Source organism: Carassius carassius, chromosome 8, assembly GCF_963082965.1.
Source record: "Carassius carassius chromosome 8, fCarCar2.1, whole genome shotgun sequence".
NCBI lineage: Eukaryota > Metazoa > Chordata > Actinopteri > Cypriniformes > Cyprinidae > Carassius > Carassius carassius.
In genome coordinates, this window is record NC_081762.1 from 32,521,785 (window position 1) to 32,536,486 (window position 14,702).

Genomic DNA, 14,702 nt, shown 5'->3' on the forward strand with positions numbered 1-14,702 from the left:
GGTTCCAGCCTCTCTGTATAACTGCTTCCCCACAGCCAGAGAGCTATCTGTTTCCAAGTTGGCCTCCAACCAAGCAGTTTCGGTTCCATTGTGTAATGGTCAGCACTCTGGGCTTTGAATCCAGCGATCTGAGTTCGAATCTCGGTGGAGCCTGTGTGCTTTCTTGCCGCAGGAAAAGATAAAACAGCACTAGTTTGGCGATGGTGCCAGTGTTTGTGGCCCTGTGAGCAACAGCTGCACCAGTAAAGGTTCCATGGTGTAATGGTTAGCACTCTGGACTCTGAATCCAGTGATCTGAGTTCAAATCCTGGTGGGACCTAGTTTGCGCAGGACAATGTCTGAAATACTTTTCGGCACCTTTTAGTCAAAAAAAATTAACTAACGTAGAGAGTGTGGCCGCATTGCATCGATGCTCAGTCTGTCTCTTTAGGGCAGTGGTTCTCAAACCTGTCCTGGAGGCACCCCTGCCAGGCACATTTTTATTGTCTCCCTTATTAGACACACCCAAATAAGGTCTCGCGGTCTCTACTAATGAGCTGATGATTTGAAACAGGTGTGTTAGATGAGGGAAACATTCAAAATGTGAAGGGCAGGGGTGCCTCCAGGACAGGTTTGAAAACCACTGCTTTAGGGAACTGTGCGTAAAATGGCACTGTTTTGCAACCAATTTGCACAGGACCATGTCTGAAATACTTTTTGGCAGCTGTGAGCCCAAAAAAAGCTAACGTGGGAGTGTGGCAGCATTGCGTCAACGCTCAGTCAGTCTCTTTAGGGCAATGGTTTTCAAACCTTTCCTGGAGGCACCCCTGCCCTGAACATTTTGTATGTCTCCCTTATTAGACACACCCAAATCAGGTCTTGCAGTCTCTACTAATGAGCTGATGATTTGAAACAGGTTTGTTAGATGAGGGGAAATGCGAAATGTGCAGGGCAGGGATGCCTCCAGGACAGGATTGAAAAAACTGATCTAGGGATGTCACCTTTATTTTTATTTATATAGCGCTTTAAACATGTGTGATGTGTGAGTAAAAGGGCAGGAGCCAACTTGGAGAATGCGGGCATCGATCCCGCTACCTCTCGCATGCTAAGCGAGCGCTCTACCATTTGAGCTAATTCCCCTGGCCTTTCAAAAATGACGAGCATAGCTGGGAATGACGGGTTTGATGCAAAGAGGCTGTCCCTCCTCTGGGCTTGCTCCTTTGCACTGGCCAAGATTATGTTGTCGAATTAACAAAGAGATTAAGCTTTTGTGTTTAAGGACCTTCTCGGTCTTGTTACGCCAGTATGCATGTGTATGGATTCTTGTATTATGTAGGCTACCTTGGAACACTCGGATCATGCAGACAACTTCTCACCTCTTTTGCTCACACTGACTTAAAGTCTAAGGAAGCGGTTCTCAATTCTAGTCCTCGCTCCCCCCAGGTCTGCATGTTTTGCATGTCTCTCTTTGTTAGCACACCTGATTCGGGTTGAAACGTGAAGCTTTATTGTCTCATTGCATTCACAAACATTATAGCTGGTTTTTTTCAATCAGGCAGACACTAATGGCTAAGCCAGGCCGGTTAGCTCAGCTGATTAGTGCGTGGTGCTAATAACGCCAAGGTCGCGGGTTCAATCCCTGTTCTGGTCAGCTGTTTTTATTGTCTGGGGGCTCATCTCTGCTCTGCTCTTCAGCTCCGACAAAGAGTAGGGTGATCTCACTGAAATCCCTGCTTGCTAAGCAGAGGTTTGTTGTAGCCGAAATAGCTCAGTTGGGAGAGTGTTAGACTGAAGATCTAAAGGTCCCTGGTTCGATCCTGGGTTTTGGCAACATCTCCCACACTTTTCCCTTTTTTGAGGCGGGCCATTGACCAAAAATCACTGGGTTCCAACCTCTCTGTATAACTGCTTCCCCACAGCCAGAGAGCTATCTGTTTCCAAGTTGGCCTCCAACCAAGCAGTTTTGGTTCCATGGTGTAATAGTCAGCACTCTGGGCTTTGAATCCAGCGATCTGAGTTCGAATCTCGGTGGAGCCTGTGTGCTTTCTTGCCGCAGGAAAAGATAAAACAGCACTAGTTTGGAGATGGTGCCAGTGTTTGTGGCCCTGTGAGCAACAGCTGCACCAGTTAAGGTTCCATGGTGTAATGGTTAGCACTCTGGACTCTGAATCAAGTGATCCATCTTCAAATATCGGTGGGACCTATTTTGCCACCAGTTTGCGCAGGACAATGTCTGAAATACTTTTCGGCACCTTTTAGTCCAAAAAAATTAACTAACGTAGAGAGTGTGGACGCATTGCATCGATGCTCAGTCTGTCTCTTTAGGGCAGTGGTTCTCAAACCTGTCCTGGAGGCACCCCTGCACTGCACATTTTTATTGTCTCCCTTATAAGACACACCCAAATAAGGTCTCGCGGTCTCTACTAATGAGCTGATGATTTGAAACAGGTGTGTTAGATGAGGGAAACATTCAAAATGTGAAGGGCAGGGGTGCCTCCAGGACAGGTTTGAAAACCACTGCTTTAGGGAACTGTGCGTAAAATGTCACTGTTTTGCAACCAATTTGCACAGGACCATGTCTGAAATACTTTTTGGCAGCTGTGAGCCCAAAAAAAGCTAACGTGGTAGTGTGGCAGCATTGCGTCAACGCTCAGTCGGTCTCTTTAGGGCAATGGTTTTCAAACCTTTCCTGGAGGCACCACTGCCCTGAACATTTTGTATGTCTCCCTTATTAGACACACCCAAATCAGGTTTTGCAGTCTCTACTAATGAGCTGATGATTTGAAACAGGTGTGTTAGATGAGGGGAAATGCGAATTGTGCAGGGCAGGGATGCCTCCAGGACAGGATTGAAAACCACTGATCTAGGGATGTGTGAGTAAAAGGGCAGGAGCCAACTTGGAGAATGCAGGCATCGATCCCGCTACCTCTCGCATGCTAAGCGAGCGCTCTACCATTTGAGCTAATTCCCCTGGCCTTTCAAGAATGACGAGCATAGCTGGGAATGACGGGTTTGAGGCAAAAAGGCTGTCCCTCCTCTGGGCTTGCTCCTTTGCACTGGCCGAGATTATGATGTCAAATTAACAAAGAGATTAAGCTTTTGTGTTTAAGGACCTTCTCGGTCTTGTTACGCCAGTATGCATGTGTATGGATTCTTGTATTATGTAGGATACCTTGGAACACTCGGATCATGCAGACAACTTCTCAACTCTTTTGCTCACACTGACTTAAAGTCTAAGGAAGCGGTTCTCAATTCTAGTCCTCGCTCCCCCCAGGTCTGCATGTTTTGCATGTCTCTCTTTGTTAGCACACCTGATTCTGATAATCAGCTCATTAGAAGTGAGCTCCTAGCGATTGACATGGTCCCTACACAGTGTTCATTGCTCCCCACTCCCTGAGCAGGGGAAATCCGTCAAAGTATACTTCACTTTGGAACATTGGTTCACGGATTTGTGCTGCGCAACTTCTTCACACATGGAGAAGTTTGACATCATTTACCTCTGTATACCTCAATACACCACTGTATTACTCACTATAAATTGAACGTATATATTCGCTTTGAACTTGAATCACGGAGGGATGTCATGTGATGTCCAGTTCTCAGGGCACTTACGTTCGAATGGAACAAATGTCTGAAGCTATACGAGAAACTTACAAAATGTGAAGAGCAGGGGGCGCGAGGACTGGAATTGAGACCCGCTGGTCTAAGTGACATCTGACCGTTTCAGCTGTCCTCCCTAACATCCCTCTACATGTTAGATACAGCCCCATTTTTAGGTCAATTAAGAGGCCAACTTGCATTCGTTAGCCTTTCACACTGTCTCGAGGACATTGATTGCTTCCACGTTAGTTCATGTTCCTTCTTTTGTTGATGCTTGCCGGTGCTGCTTCAGGAACAGCTGCCTGGTGCACAAATGTCGGAAATGAACACGGCCAGGTCCTTGTCTCTGTGCTGACAGCTGCCGAGGGACATGGACTGGACTCCATGTCAGCTGGTCTGATGAAACGCTACCGAGAGGCAGGAGAGGCAGCCCCAAAAGTGATGTACGTGGACAGGGACTGCTGCAGTCAGTATGGCCAATCGCGGGTGAAGATCATGTTTTCGGAGTGGGATGAGCTTGTAGTGCGCCTCGACATCTGGCACTTCATGCGGCGATTTGCTGCAGGTGTCACGACAGAGGCTCATCCACTCTACGGGATCTTCATGGCACGTCTGTCCACGTGCATCTTTCAGTGGGATCCAGAGGATGTGGCTGCTCTTCGCTCTGCAAAAGAGAGTGACCTGGCGGCAAAGAAAACTGGCCACATCTCAGAAAAGGCGGTCAGTGCTCGCATTACCCGGAGGGAGTTGGCACTGCACTGCCGGAGGAGGACCAGGGGGGTGGAGGAGACCGCCAGATTGATTGGGTCACTGATTGATCAGTTTGACAGTGCGGATGGGAAGGACACCCTGGGAGTTCCTCTGCTGGACCACGAACGGATCCAGCAGATATGGAAGGAACAGCGCAAGCACGTCCAGTGTATACAAGACCCAGAGGACTTTCCGCTGTACATGAAGACAGGGACACTGAAGAAAGGCAGCGTGGAGCTGTGCTGCTACAGGTGTGCTCGTGGCTCTACCTCCTTGGAGTCGTTCCACCTCCACCTGAACCGTTTTATTCCAGGTATTACATGCACATGGATTATTATTTTTCTGTAGAAAATATAAGCACTGTAACTGCTTCCATCACTTTAAAGTAATGCCGCATTAATAAATGTCACACTCTACATTACAATTACTTTTTAATGTCATTAGCATTGACAAAGCTGTCTTGACTAACAAGTCACTAGTAATACAGGAATAAGTGACAATCATTTTTAATTTAGTTACACAACTCTATTAAATGTAGTATACAAGTTACTTCAGAGCACCTTATGTGTAGTACATATATTGTACATATGTGACATATAAAACCCTTTTTTATATATTTTTTAATATTATTTAACTTTTAGGAACAAGTGCCAGCGATGCGCATTTTCAGGCCTATCTCCTTGAGGGCTTGATGCGTTGGAATGATGACCGAATGGAAGATGCCATAAAACGGGCGTCCTCCATTCGGACATATGGCAGTGCCATGAGAGAGGCTGTGGACCGGCTTAGCCGAACAGTCTTTGGGAAGCCCTGGGATGAGCGCTATCGCCCTCCTGGAGCATATACAGGTAAGAAATTTAATTTGTTCTTTTGCAATATTCTATTAAGTTATCTATTTAGCCTCCAATGTACTTGATAAATTATTAAGAGCACTTTTTTTCTTTTTTTCTTATTTTATTATTGTAGGTGAATTGCTGGGAATCGAGTACCTTTACAGCCAGACTGGCAAAACACTGTCTCCAGTGCTCCAGAACCCAGAGGAGGAAGACCGGCTGGTGGAGGAGGTTGATGATCAGGACCTGCTAGATGAGGGGTTTGAGCAAGAGAGCATGGAGGACATCACAGTTCCAGTGCTGTATGAGGATGACCCCTGCCGTGATCTCAGAAACAGCCCCTCATCTTTGCCTCTGCCTCAGTCCCCAGCATCACTGGCTGAGCCGTCCACATCATCTGGAGGAGAGGGACAGCATCTCGCCCCTGCCTCTTCAGTGCTGTCACAGCCATCTGACACTGGAAGCAGTGTCTCCGGCGAGGCTCAGGTAAGACACTCTAAGGGCTTTATTTTGTTTCAGTCTCGTTTTATTCCAAATACACTACAAGCAAGGTGTTTTTTTTTTAAGCCTGCATTTATTTGATTCAAAATACAACAAAAGCAGTAATATTTTGAAATATTTTTACTATTTAAAATAACTGCTATCCATTTGAATATATTTAAAAAAGTAATTCAGTCTTGTGATTTCAATGCTGAATTTTAGCATCATTACTCAGGGCACACGATTCTTCAGAAATCATTCCAATTTGCTGCTAAGAAAAACCAGGTGCCGGGTGCTATATTATTATTATTATTATTAGGTTAAAAATAGCTCCTAGAGATTTTTTGTTTAGGTTTCTTTGATGAATAGAAAGTTCAGTATATATTGTAACATTATAAATGTCTTTATCATCTATTTAATGCGTCCTTGCTAAATAAAAGTATTAATTTCTATAATTTAATACTAAATATATAATGATTTAAATGTTCTGACTCCACACTTTTGGATGGTATAGTGTATAATGTTAAAAAAGCTTTTTATTACAGATAAACTCTTATCTTGGATCCTTCTATTCATCAAAGAATCTTGAACAAAATGTACACAACTGTTCTAAATATTGATAATAATATCAATAAAAAAAGGTTTCTAGAAGAACAAATCAGGATATCTGAATGATTTCTGAAGATCATGTGACACTGAAGACTGGAGGAATGATGCTGAAAATACGATTGTGCATCACAGAAATAACTTGCACTTTAAACTATATTCAAATAGAAAGCATTTTTATTTTAAATAGTAAAATTATTTCACAATATAATGGCTTTTGTTGTATTTGAATAAAATAAATGCAGGCTTGTTGAGCAGAATTCTTTAAAAAATGTAAAAAAAATATTTCTGTTCAAAGGCTTTTGACTGAAAGTGTATATTAACACTAATCTGCATTTACTAGGGAGCAGTCATTGGACCTGATGGCATCGCTGGGTGGGACAAGGTCCAGGATCTGACTGGTTTCCTGGTGGGTCTTCGTGAGGCTCCTTACCTCACCGACCTGCAGGTGACAGAGGCCATCCAGCTGTGGACAGCTCTCCCTGACGTTGATAAACAGCCAGAGGAACAGGCGCCGGCGGGCCCTGGAGACGGAAAGCGGAGTCCATAAGAGGAAGTATGTGCGAGGGGTAACTTTTAACAAGTGCAGCGAATGTGGGCAGCCCAAAACTAAAGAGTTTGGTCATAGCCGATATGGGAATGCCACATTTTGCTCACGCTCCTCTAATGGAAAAACTTTAGATGATTGGTTGGCAGAACAGCGGCAGGCAAAATAAATGACAAACTCCGCCTCCATAGTAAATAATTTATTTACTGTGTATATTTTGTATATATTATATGGGCCCACTCTTTTCATATATATTTTTTTAATATAAGTAGTACATAATATCTTTCCTGTATATATATATATATATATTGTTTATATTATATGGGCCCACTCTTTTCATATTTTTTTTTATACAAGTACATTATATCTATCCTGTATATATTTTGTTTATATTATATGGGCCCACTCTTATCATATTGTCCTTTTTATATTGTGTGTATGTATGTGTGTGTTCATTTTAATAAAACATTTTGTATATATTACTTGGGCCCACTCTTTTATATTGTTCTTTTTATATTGTGTGTATGTGTTTGTATTCATTTTAATAGAACATTTTTTTGATCAGATAAAAAAAAAATCTGCTAAATCATATCAATCAAATCATATCCACACACACAAAACATATTTGAAGAAACGTTTTTTATTAATTCTATTTAAACACAAACATGAAAAAGTTTTTTTTAATAATACACACACACTCACACAAATCTATGTAGTATAAAAGCAATCAATGGTATGTCATAGATAACAAAATAAAAGTCTCGGTTTATTGCACGCTTAACAATACACGTCGTGGACATATGACGTCACGGCTCATCTGAGAGAGCACGGGTTCGAATCCAGGCCGTGGAGGGTAGAATTGTTTCACATGTAATAACAACTCTTCAAAACGCAGAAACATATACCCCGAGTATTGCCGCAGGGGAAATCCTTCGGTGTTTTCACGTGTTCTGCGTCTTTTTCACTTGCATGCGGGGCTCAAAGATTGGACCCCTTCCTTCGCGCAGCGAGCGCTCTACCATTTGAGCTAATTCCCCTGGCCTTTCAAGAATGACGAGCATAGCTGGGAATGAGGGGTTTGATGCAAAGAGGCTGTCCCTCCTCTGGGCTTGCTCCTTTGCACTGGCCGAGATTATGTTGTCGAATTAACAAAGAGATTAAGCTTTTGTGTTTAAGGACCTTCTCGGTCTTGTTACGCCAGTATGCATGTGTATGGATTCTTGTATTATGTAAGCTACCTTGGAACACTCGGATCATGCAGACAACTTCTCACCTCTTTTGCTCACACTGACTTAAAGTCTAAGGAAGCGGTTCTCAATTCTAGTCCTCGTTCCCCCCAGGTCTGCATGTTTTGCATGTCTCTCTTTGTTAGCACACCTGATTCGCATAATCAGCTCATTAGAAGTGAGCTCCTAGTGATTGACATGGTCCATACACAGTGTTCATTGCTCCCCACTCCCTGAGCAGGGGAAATCCGTCAAAGTATACTTCACTTTGGAACATTGGTTCACGGATTTGTGCTGCGCAACTTCTTCACACATGGAGAAGTGTGACATCATTTACCTCTGTATACCTCGATACACCACTGTATTACTCACTATGAATTGAACGTATACATACGCTTTGAACTTGAATCATGGAGGGATGTCATGTGATGTCCAGTTCTCAGGGCACTTACGTTCGAATGGAACAAACGTCTGAAGCTATACGAGAAACTTACAAAATGTGAAGAGCAGGGGGTGCGAGGACTGGAATCGAGACCCGCTGGTCTAAGTGACATCTGACCGTTTCAGCTGTCCTCCCTAACATCCCTCTACATGTTAGATACAGCCCCATTTTTAGGTCAATTAAGAGGCCAACTTGCACACTGCCTTTCACACTGTCTCGAGGACTTTGATTGCTTCCACGTTAGTTCATGTTCCTTCTTTTGTTGATGGTGAAATAGCTCTTTTTTCCTGGCTTTGGGCAAGAAGGCTCGTTGGTCTAGGGGTATGATTCTTGCTTTGGGTGCTAGAGGACCCGGGTTCAAATCCCGGACGAGCCCTTGTTCAGGTTAAAACGGGAAGCTTTATTGTCTCATTGCATTCACAAACATTATGGCAGGTTTTTTCCAATCAGGCAGACATGGATGGCTAAGCCAGGCTGGTTAGTTCAGCTGGTTAGAGCGTGGTGCTAATAACGCCAAGGTTGCGGGTTCGATCCCCGTACTTGCCATCTGTTTTTATTGTCTGGGGGCTCATCTCTGCTCTGCTTTTCAGCTCTGACAAAGAGTAGGGTGATCTCACTGAAATCACTGCTTGCTAAGCAGAGGTTTGTTGTAGCCGAAATAGCTCAGTTGGGAGAGCATTAGACTAAAGGTCCCTGGTTCGATCCCGGGTCTCGGCAACATCTCCCACACTTTTCCCTTTTTTGAGGCGGGCCATTGACCAAAAATCACTGGGTTCCAACTTCTCTGTATAACTGCTTCCCCACAGCCAGAGAGCTATCTGTTTCCAAGTTGGCCTCCAGCCAAGCAGTTTCGGTTCCATGGTGTAATGGTCAGCACTCTGGGCTTTGAATCCAGTGATCTGAGTTCGAATCTCGGTGGAGCCTGTGTGCTTTCTTGCCGCAGGAAAAGATAAAACAGCACTAGTTTGGCGATGGTGCCAGTGTTTGTGGCCCTGTGAGCAACAGCTACACCAGTTAAGGTTCCATGTTGTAATGGTTAGCACTCTGGACTCTGAATCCAGTGATCCGAGTTCAAATCTCGGTGGGACCTATTTTGCCACCAGTTTGCGCAGGACAATGTCTGAAATACTTTTCGGCACCTTTTAGTCCAAAAAAATTAACTAACGTAGAGAGTGTGGCCGCATTGCATCGATGCTCAGTCTGTCTCTTTAGGGCAGTGGTTCTCAAACCTGTCCTGGAGGCACCCCTGCCCTGCACATTTTTATTGTCTCCCTTATTAGACACACCCAAATAAGGTCTCGCGGTCTCTACTAATGAGCTGATGATTTGAATCAGGTGTGTTAGATGAGGGAAACATTCAAAATGTGAAGGGCAGGGGTGCCTCCAGGACAGGGCTGGAGGTGTGGAGTGATGATGGAAGGAAGTAGCGTAGATTCCGGAAGTGATCCGGAAATGGAGGATGTGGATAGTGGAGGCGGCGAGAATGGAAGTAGTAAGTGGAGTGTAGTAGAAAATCGGAAAAGAAAGAAACAATCTTCAGAATCGGGTAGTGAGAAAGGAAATCTCCAGACTAGAAGAAGGAAAGAGGAATATAAGGTATTGTTGAAGTTTGTTGACTCGGTAAATGCGATTAATCCGTTGAAGCTGACGAAAACATTGAAAGAAATGACAGGGACAGTTGAAAGCATTACGACTTTGAGGGATGGCAATCTGTTGTTGTTTTGTAAAGACAGTAGGCAGCAAAAATCAGCTCTGGGTATAAAATCGATGATTGGACATAAGGTGTTGTGCTCGATACCGGAAGAAAAGAATTGGGTTAGAGGTGTTGTAACAGGGATTCCGACAGATGTCACGGAGGAGAAGATTAAAAGAAATATCACGGGAGCAGCAGTAAAGTTTGTTAAACGGCTCAAGTGTGTTAGAAATAACGAGAAGATGGACAGCCTCTCAGTAATGATAAACTTTGATAAAAATAAAATGCCAGAGAAAGTTTATTTAGGATTTGTAAGATATGCAGTAAGACCATACGTTCCTCCGCCGCTAAGATGTTATAAGTGTCAAAAATTCGGTCATGTAGCGGCAGTATGCAGAGGTAAGCAGAGATGTGCGCGGTGTGGAGGTGAACATGAGTACGGCAAATGTGGGCAAGGTGTAAATCCTAAATGCTGCAACTGTGGTGGGGATCATAGTGCAGGATACGGTGGTTGTCAGGTACGGAAAAAGGCAGTCAAGGTTCAAAATGTTAGAACGACAGAAGGAATAACATACGCTGAGGCATTGAAGAAAGTAAACCAGATTCCTAAAACAAATGAAACTATGAATGAAGAAATTCATTCAAAACAACAGAGTAAAGAACAAAGAGATGAAAAGGTAGTAGTGGATGATAAGGTGGCATTTGTAACATTTATCGCTGAAGTAGTGAACTGTTCAGCTCAAACTGAAAGCAGGACTGAAAGAATCAAAATCATTATCAGAGCTGCAGAAAAGTACTTGGATCTGGGGAATGTTACTGTTGACATGATAAATGAAAGGCTCAAGATTCCAACATTAAATAGTCAAGCAGTAAATAGTCAGACAACATGTGGTGGATCTTAATGGTGTTATATATCTTGCAATGGAATGCAAGAAGTTTGATTGCAAATGGACAGGAGTTTAAGAAATTTATAGCAGACCAAGAGAAAGGCCCAGATATTATATGTATACAGGAAACTTGGCTTAAGTCACAATATAACTTTCTAATACATGGATATACTACTATTCGGAGGGATAGACAACAAGGGAATGGAGGTGGAGTAGCTACCTTTATAAAGCAAGGAATTGGGTATAAAACAGGTAGATGGGGAAGTAGAAGTTGTGGTGGTGGAAATATGGGAAGGATCAAGGTGTATTAGAATAATCAATTTTTACAATCCATGTGATAGGTTAAGCAAGGATATTCTAGAAAGTATAGGAGGAAATGAAAGTCAAAAAACGGTGTGGTGTGGTGATTTTAACGCTCATAGTTCAATATGGGGAAGCGCAAAAACAGATTATAATGGTAAGATCATTGAAGATATGCTAGATTGGGGAAGATTAGTGTGCATTAATGATGGAAGTCATACTAGAATTGATTTGAATAAGGGAAGGCATTCGGTATTAGACTTGACAATAGTATCTGAAAGTTTAGCGAGTAAATGTGAATGGAAAGTACTAAAACAAAGTACAGTAGGAAGTGATCATTTTCCTATTTGCAGTAAAGTTGGAGTAGTAGTCAGCGGATTGGGATAAGTATAAGGAGTTATGTGGAAGCAAAATGAAGGACATTAGTAAATGTATAGAAGATGTTGATGTTTTTAATAATGAAATATGCAAGGTTCTTCAGAGTACAGCTGTAGAAGTAATAGGTAAGAGGAAGGCAGGCAGCAATAAGAAAGTTATGCCATGGTGGAACGAGGAGTGTAGTGAGGCAACAAAAAGGAGAAATAAAGCACTCAAGAAGGTAAGAAGGTCACTTAATTATAATGATTTAATAAGTTATAAAAGGGCACAAGCTATAGTGAGAAGAGTCATTCGGACGTCTAAAAGAAATTATTGGAGGGAATTTTGTAATAGAATAGGGGAAGACATTGAAATGAGAAATTGAAGTGAGTTATGGAATATGATACGAAAGATGGGAGGGATACAAAGAGATTACAACATACCTGTATTAGAATATAATAATAGACAAATTATATCTGAAAGCGGTAAAGCAGAGGTATTTGCAGAAACATTCGTTAAAATTCATAGTAATTCGAATTTATCAGAGGATGCGAGGAAAACTAGGGACCAGATACTAAGTAAATATCCTCATTTATTGGAGGAAAAGGGACTTTCAGGAAGTACAATGGATTCAGAGTTTACTTTGTACGAATTGAAAAAAAGCGCTTGCAGGGGTTAAGCAAACATCTCCAGGCAGAGATGACATTTGTTATGAGATGGTAAAACATTTATCAGAGACAGCATTAGAGACAATTTTGAGGCTTTTTAATAAGGTTTGGGAGTTAGGAAAGTTAAAAAATGACTGGAAGCATGGTGTCATAGTGCCAATTCCAAAACCAGGCAAAGATCATACACAGCCAAATAATTATAGACCTATAGCTTTAACGTCTAATCTATGCAAAATAATGGAGCGTATGGTCATGAGTAGATTAGTATATGTCATTGAAAGGGATAATATTTTATCACCTTATCAAAGTGGATTTAGGAAAGGACGTAATACAATGGACTCAGTACTGTGCCTGGAATCTGAAATAAGAAAGGCTCAGGTAAATAAGGAAGCTTTAGTTGGGGTATTTTTTGATGTTGAAAAAGCTTATGACATGATGTGGAAAGAGGGACTTTTAATTAAGCTAGAAAAAATGGAAATTAAAGGAAGAATGTATAACTGGATCAAGGATTTCCTGTTTAACAGAACTATACAAGTAAGAGTAAGTACTGCTTTTTCTCAGATACAAACAATAGAGAATGGAACACCTCATGGAAGCGTTAGTAGTCCAATTATGTTTAATATTATGATTAACGACATCTTTACAAAGGTTGATAGGTGCATTGGAAGATCTTTATATGCGGATGATGGAGCACTGTGGAAAAGAGGGCGTAATGTAAAGTATGTGGAAAGATGTTTGCAGAATGCCGTTAAAATGGTAGAAAATTGGGCAAATGAATGGGGATTTCGGTTTTCAGTAGATAAAACTCAGGTAATTTGTTTTGCAAAAAGGAAAAGTAACCCTACCATTAACATCAGATTGTATGGACAAGAAGTGAAGCAAACAGCAGTTGTGAGGTTTCTGGGTATATGGATGGATTTGAAATTGAATTTTAGTATGCATATCCAGAAACCGGTTGACAAATGCAAAAAAGCATTAAATTTCATGAGGTGTTTAGCAGGAGTTGATTGGGGAGCATGTCGCCAGTCTCTTAAAATAATATATTGTGCTCTAATAAGATCAGCAATAGATTATGGCAGTATGGTATATTGCACTGCATCCAAAACACAACTCGTAAAAATAGAGGCAATTCAGTCACAAGCTTTGCGAGTTTGTTGTGGAGCGTTTAGATCCTCTCCAATAACAGCAGTGCAAGTAGAGATGGGTGTAATGCCTCAAGTAATTCGTAGGCTCAAGTTAAAGATGAGGTATTTTATAAGTATAAAGGGACACTTGGACAGTCACCCAGTTAAAATGGTGTTGGAGGATTGTTGGGAATATGGACATAAAAAGTTATCAAGTTTTGGATGGAAGGCCAGTGAGGAAGCCCGGAGAATGGGATTAAGTGACTTCAATGTTGCTCCTACTGTGGCTAGGTCAGCAATTCCTCCTTGGCTTTTCCCAATGCCTTTGATTGATACTCAATTGCTTAAAGAAAAGCATAACAATACAAATGGATTAGGAAATTTTAATATACAGCAATACATTGATCAAACTTATTATAGTGCAGTTCAAATATACACTGATGGTTCAAAAGATCCAGAATTTGGGAAAACAGCAGTAGCGGTATATATTCCACTTTTTAACATTAGAATAGCAAAAAGAATATCAGATTATCTTTCAGTATTCACTGCAGAAATTATTGCAATATGTCTAGCACTTCAGTGGATAGAAGAAATCCAACCAACAAGGGTAGTGATATGTACAGATTCTTTATCCGCACTAAATAGCTTGGAAAGTGGAACATCATCAGCAAGGCAAGACATGATAAATGAAGTAATGCAGAGTCTTTACAGAACAAGACAGTATGGACTTCTGGTAAATCTTGTATGGGATCCATCGCATATGGGTGTGAAAGGAAATGAGGAGGCTGATAATAAGGCTAAACAGGCATTAAACCATTCACAAATTGACATTGAAGTGGCATTAAGTAAAACAGAAATTAAAGTGATAATAGCTAAACAAATACAGGAAATTTGGCAGAAAGAATGGAATGAAGGAAAGAAAGGTAGACATTTTTACTGCATTCAAGGAAAAGTTGGGTCAGAGAGAAAAAGATTCGGAAACAGGAAAGAGGATGTTTTAATAACAAGAATGCGTATTGGACATTGTTTATTAAATCAAAGCTTACAAAGAATTGGTAAACATGAGAATGGAAATTGTGACAAATGTGGGTTAGTTGAAAATATAGAGCATGTCCTTTTAGAATGCCAAGCTTATGAAAGAGAGCGGTCCCAGTTAAGACATGCTTTAAGAAGTGTAGGAATCAATGAGTTGACACTTCAGGTTCTCCTA

General features: G+C 41.7%; 5 non-coding genes across 5 annotated transcripts; 4 read left to right on the forward strand and 1 right to left on the reverse strand.

Moving 5' to 3' along the window:
- Positions 1-1,046: 1,046 nt before the first annotated feature.
- trnaa-agc (transfer RNA alanine (anticodon AGC)) lies at positions 1,047-1,119 on the reverse strand. The gene has a single exon. It is a non-coding gene; the product is annotated as a tRNA-Ala (tRNA).
- Positions 1,120-1,736: 617 nt separating this feature from the next.
- trnaf-gaa (transfer RNA phenylalanine (anticodon GAA)) lies at positions 1,737-1,809 on the forward strand. Its single transcript has one exon. It is a non-coding gene; the product is annotated as a tRNA-Phe (tRNA).
- Positions 1,810-8,767: 6,958 nt separating this feature from the next.
- Positions 8,768-8,839, forward strand: trnap-ugg (transfer RNA proline (anticodon UGG)). Its single transcript has one exon. It is a non-coding gene; the product is annotated as a tRNA-Pro (tRNA).
- A 96-nt stretch (positions 8,840-8,935) lies between these two features.
- Positions 8,936-9,009, forward strand: trnai-aau (transfer RNA isoleucine (anticodon AAU)). The gene has a single exon. It is a non-coding gene; the product is annotated as a tRNA-Ile (tRNA).
- A 306-nt stretch (positions 9,010-9,315) lies between these two features.
- trnaq-uug (transfer RNA glutamine (anticodon UUG)) lies at positions 9,316-9,387 on the forward strand. The gene has a single exon. It is a non-coding gene; the product is annotated as a tRNA-Gln (tRNA).
- Positions 9,388-14,702: the final 5,315 nt, after the last annotated feature.